At 38.6% G+C, this 5,904-nt stretch overlaps 1 pseudogene; it reads left to right on the forward strand.

The window, feature by feature from the left end:
* The first annotated feature begins 5,494 nt into the window (after nt 1–5,494).
* Nucleotides 5,495–5,904, forward strand: LOC102244695 (annotated as a pseudogene).

A 5,904-nucleotide genomic window follows, 5' to 3' on the forward strand; every position in this document is an offset into this window, starting at 1 on the left:
TCTTGGCGTAAATTTGCATAAGGATATGCTGATTAGCCAATGGGAAGGGTAGCGGTCGTATGCTAATTACCATGTTTCTCTTTTATTAGTGTAGATATACTGCCAAACTGGACTTCCTAAAGCACTGCCGGGTAGCTCCTCAATTGTTATGTGATAAGGCAGAGGCATCTTAGTCTGAAGATAATCAGATAGAATTCTCTTCGATTCAGTCAATAATACATATAGCTTACAACCCTAGTCCCTTTAAGCTTCAGTTCACTCACTTGTAAAATTAAGTATAACGCCTGCTTTAGTGGATGTTGGAGAATTAAATGAGCCTATCACAGCATCTGGCTCATAGCAGATGCTCAACAAGAGCTGTTCTTAGTAGTATTGCTCATATTCCTTCACAGCCTTCTTCACAGTATTCTCTTGTCTGATCTTCCCAATATTGTCCTCACTAAGTGTAAGTTTGGAAAAAGGCAGGGATCCTGGCTGTTTTATTCACTGATAGCTTCCTGGAACTTAGAACTGTACCATAGTAGTGCTCAATAAGCATTTATCAAATTAATGAATAAATTAATTGCCTATCTTATCTCCCAGCTCGAGTAGTTCATTGACTGAGGAGAGGATCCCTGTTCAATTCATTTTATATTACCCCAGATTCTTAGATTAGCACCTAGAGTAAATAAATATTTGTTGAATGAATGACTAAATGAATGAAAACCCAAACAATTGCCTTCTCAAGTATTCCATTTTCACTTCTCAAGCACTAATATAGTCAATGAACATTTTAACTACGTTCATAATCATCATTCCCAGCATTTTAAGCTCCATATTCAGAAGGGGAAATGCTACAAATAATATGCCTTCATGTTCAACCAAAAACACATACAAATTAAAGTTAAAAGCACAAGGAGTGGCTTTTATGTTGTTCAATGGCATTAAAAATTTAAAGGTTGCTCAATAATTTGGAGTGCTTTTTTCTTAAACTTGTCTGCTTTTCAATACCATACAATGAAAGTAAAGCATGTATTTAATAAAACATTTCTGAAGTCAGAGCATATTATTGAATGATCAATAAAATGTGCTTTTTAACTTATATGCAGGCTGATATAATCAGCTTTTTAATGAATCCCTAGACTGCAACAGAAAGTTTTATAAATCTCAAATAGTGAGATTTTTATGAAAATTATTAGCATACTTGCTCACCAAAGAACTTTACACCATTTTCTGGGATTTTTAACTGTTGTAATGAGGCAAAAATTACAAAGAAGCTTAAAGCCTAAACTTTATTGGCAATATATAGAACAAAAATCCATTTAGCCATCACTTTAGTCATCCCCCAAGCACTTACATATTGGATAAAAATGATTAAATAAGGAAGAGATTACTTGTTTTCTCCAGATCCTAATGGGACTGTGTACTTGAACAAGATTTGAACCCTGTTAGCCAATTTACTAATGGAAAAAAATGACCTCCCACCTTTAAAAATTAAATGACCCTTTGGAGACTTACTAAAAAGAAGGGTTGCCCAACGTTGCTAACCATACAAAATAACATCTTGATGTACTAGTATATGAATAAAAAAACATCTGCATCGTTTGACTTAAAATATACATTGATTTGAAAATAAAGTGGAAAGTTTTTGTAAAAATGTGTGTTTTATTTCAAAGAATGTAAGCCATAAGAACACATTTTGATACTGTTCTAAAATTTAATTCAGTTGTCTGAAATAAAGCTCAGAGAAGTCTATCTTTCTTCCTGATATGGGGCTGCAGTTGACCCTCGAAAATGTGCATGTAACTTTTGACTCCACAAAAACCTAGCTACTTACAGACTACTGCTGACCAGACGCTTACTGAAAACATGAACAGTCAGTTAACACATATTTTGCATGTTATATGTATCATATACTGTATCCTTACAATAAAGTAAGCCAGAGGAAAAAAATGTAATTAAGAAAATTATAAGAAAGAAAAAAAATACATTTGTAGTACTGTACGTATTTGTTGAAAAAAAATCTGCATATAAGTGGACCAACACAGTTCAAACCCATGTTCCTCAAGGGTTAACTGTCCATAGAACTTTCCAGTGGATAGTTTTGTCCTGAGGTCAACTGACTCAGAGTAGGTCTATTAATGAGATTCAGAAAGTCCCTGGAATTGTGCTCAAAGTTTTGTATGTACAGACATGTATTTTTCCAGAAAACAGTGTCTCAATCTTGGCAGTATTGACATTTCGGGCCAGATAATTCTTCATTGTGGGAGCTGTCCTATGTAATGTAGGGTATTTGGCATTATCTCTGACCTCTACCCATGAGATACCACTAGCATAGCCCCAACCATGACTATCAAAAATGTCTCCAAATATTACAAATGTCCCTGGAAAACCACTCATGTAGAGAGAGGCTCCACTGTTTTTATCAGATTCCCAAACAGCTTAAGAGCTACTGCTTTAGTGTGTAGAACAAGAGTCCTAATCACCTCCCCAGTGTACCCCATAGATAAGCACGCTGGTCTGGCCTTTGGGATTCCCCCCAAAATGAAACACATTGCTGTTATTCTTGTGCAGGCAGATCCATGGGTGTCCCTATCCCATCCTCCCCTCTGAGAATTGCAATAACCTAAAGATCTGTTTTTCTAAAAATCTTTGACTAAGATCTCCCAGTTGTTGATGGCTTCAGAAAGTCTAAGGATTGTGTTTAAAGTCAGGGAGTTATAAGCCTTCTAGGTTTGTTAAGGTTTGTTGCTCATCTTGTTTTGATTCCCCACCAAACAACCAGTGCCTGACTTGTGTAATCCATACATACTTGGTTGATGATTGGATAACTGCACTGTGAAACCAACAGCATCTGTGAGGGCTTATTCTTAATTAAAAGACCCATAGTGTGAAATACAGTGGGGCCTTGACTTACGAGTGTCCTGACTAAGGAGTTTTTTGCGATACCAGCTGTCTCTCGGCCGATTTTTGCATTGAGTTGATAGAGTAATTTGAGTTAATGAGCTCCTTAACGAGCTCGGTCTCGGAACGAATTAAACTCGTAAGTCAAGGCCCCACTGTATTCCTGCAATCACTCCCTCCCAAAGTTCTGATTTTCTCTGCCTGTCTGCTGGAAGCCTGTTGCCTCTGAGATCCAGCCCAAGAAGAACAGAGCCCAGTAAGTCTATTCCACACCATTAATTTGGACTCATTGGCAGTCGGTTCATTCTTTGCTCCCTGTAGGTTCAGCCCCATGTGAAAGTCACAGGTGATCCTGAAGGCATATAACATCTCAAGTATCCTCATCACCTCCACTGGAACCCTTGTGGGCTGTGAGATAGTTCTTATGCTCTGCTTTCCTTTAGCCAACTAATCCATGGCTTTAACCTACTTTCCTCTTCCTTTCAAAATCCACCACCGACTGTCCTTGATATTCTTTTCCACATCTTTTCCTTTTTTCTTTTTCTTTTCCAAATCTAATTCTGATGATGAAACCAACGCATCTGTGAGGGCTTATTCTTAATTAAAAGACCCATAGTGTGAAATATTCCTGCAATCACTCCCTTCCAAAGTTCTCATTTTCTCTGCCTGTCTGCTAGAAGCCTGTTGCCTCTGAGATCCATCCCAAGAAGAACAGAGCCCAGTAAGTCTATTCCATATCATTAATTTGGACCCATTGGCAGTTGGTTCATTCTTTGCTCCCTGTAGGTTCGGCCCCATGTGAAAGTCACAGGTAATCCTGAAGGCATATAACATCTCAAGTATCCTCATCACCTCCACTGAAACCCTTGTGGGCTGTGAGATAGTTCTTATGCTCTGCTTTCCTTTAGCCAACTAATCCATGGCTTTAACCTACTTTCCTCTTCCTTTCAAAACCCACCACCGACTGTCCTTGATATTCTTTTCTACATCTTTTCCTTTTTTCTTTTTCTTTTCCAAATCTAATTCTGATGAAATACAATCTCTCTTATGCCACACACACACACACACCTTTCTTGCCTATACCTAACCCACGCAGACTGTATTAGAACAAACATTTAGCTACACGCTATTTCAGGAGACCCCTAAAACATAAGGACATAAAAAGGTTAAAAATATAAGTCTGAAATACTACTCTACGAAGAGTTGATATAACAAAAGGGACTCCAAGTACAATCACAACATCAGAGCTAAAGAGGTTTGCTACATGACAAAAGGTTTGATTCACTGGGAATACAAATCTAAATTTACATGTACTAATAAAATAACTTCAAAATATGTGAAGCAAAATTTGACAGAACTATATAGCAACTTGACAAATCCTGTTGCAGTGAGATTTTTGTCATAACATTCTCAGTAATTGGATCAAACAAACCCTAAATTAATAAGTACACAAAGATTTGGTAATAATGTATCAAGCTCTATCTAACGTACATAGTATATATTACAAACTCTGTCCATCCAATACACTATCTAATAAAATATTTTACACAAACTTCCCTATGTAAACTTCTAACTTCTTCCTATCTGCTCTCTCAATTGATTTCCTTCCTACTTCACTGAAAAATTGTAAGCAGCATGAATTTCTCCAGACTCCCTCTACCACATCTACCCACTTGACCTCTGCACCCATACTCTGCATTCCCATGTTTATTATTGATGGACTGTCTGTGCTTCAATATAAAGTCAGTCTGTGTCCTTGTGCCCTGGACCCCATCCTTCCCCTCCCTCTTTTTGTTAACAGTCCTTTCTCTCCTGTTTCATTCTGATGCATCATTCCTATTCACATTCCCATTAGCATGACCCCTCCTTTCCTGCAAATACTCCTCCATGCTTGCAACTACAGTCTCCCAACACCTCTAATCTGGTACTCTCAACCTATTCTAGTCCAGCTTTCACACCCATCATTCCACTGAAACTGTTCTTGTCGAGATTTCCATGGCTAAATCCAATGGTCTTTTATGATTTCCCATCTTACTATGCTGGTGTTAGCACCGATCCAGTTTATCACTTTCTCCTTCATTAGCCTCTAGGACACCCATGCACTTGGTTTTCCTCCTACCCCAATGTTTGGTCCTTTTCAGTTTCTTCCTGGTTACTCATCTTCTCTCAGACCTCAGGGCTTAGCCCTTGGTCCTCTTCTCTTCTCTTCTCTTCTCTTCTCTTCTCTTTCATTAACCTCTAGGACACCCATGCACTTGGTTTTCCTCCTACCCCAATGTTTGGTCCTTTTCACTTTCTTCCTGGTTACTCATCTTCTCTCAAACCTCAGGGCTTAGCCCTTGGTCCTCTTCTCTTCTCTTCTCTTCTCTTCTCTTCTCTTCTCTTCTCTTCTCTTCTCTTCTCTTCTCTTCTCTTCTCTTTCCATACTCACTCCCTTGACATCCTCATCCAGTCTCAGGGCTTAAACGCTGTCTATATGAAAATGACTCCTAAATGTATGTCTCTAGCCAGGCCTCTCTCCTGAAGTCTAAGTTTGTATATCCAATGACCTACTGAACATCTTCACTTGAAGAACGCATTAACAACATGAACTCACCTTGCCACCACCAATATGGAGACTTTGTACCAAGTTCCATTCTTAGTGCTCGAATGCCCCAACCTGAAGCTGAAGCCACTCTAGGGCACATGCCCTCTGCCATGACAGTGTATGCTCTATTGGTGGTGTCTTACTTTCTGATCACTGGAGGAATAATTTATGATGTTATTATTGAACCTCCAGAGACCAGTGGCTTTTTTGGCCTAGAGAGTAAATGGACAATATATTATGGAAGGACTCACATCCAACTTTCTGTTCACAATGGGAGTTTAGGTTTCATAATCCTAGACTGATCCAATGCACCAAACATTCCAAAGCTCAGTAGATTTCTTCTTCTACTCACTGGATTCATCTGTGCCCTATTACGTCTTTTCATGGCTAGAATGTTCAAGAGAATGAAACTGCTGGGCTATCTGATGAATTAG

This window comes from Myotis brandtii, unplaced genomic scaffold, assembly GCF_000412655.1.
Source record: "Myotis brandtii unplaced genomic scaffold, ASM41265v1 scaffold686, whole genome shotgun sequence".
In the NCBI taxonomy this organism is placed as follows: Eukaryota; Metazoa; Chordata; class Mammalia; order Chiroptera; family Vespertilionidae; genus Myotis; species Myotis brandtii.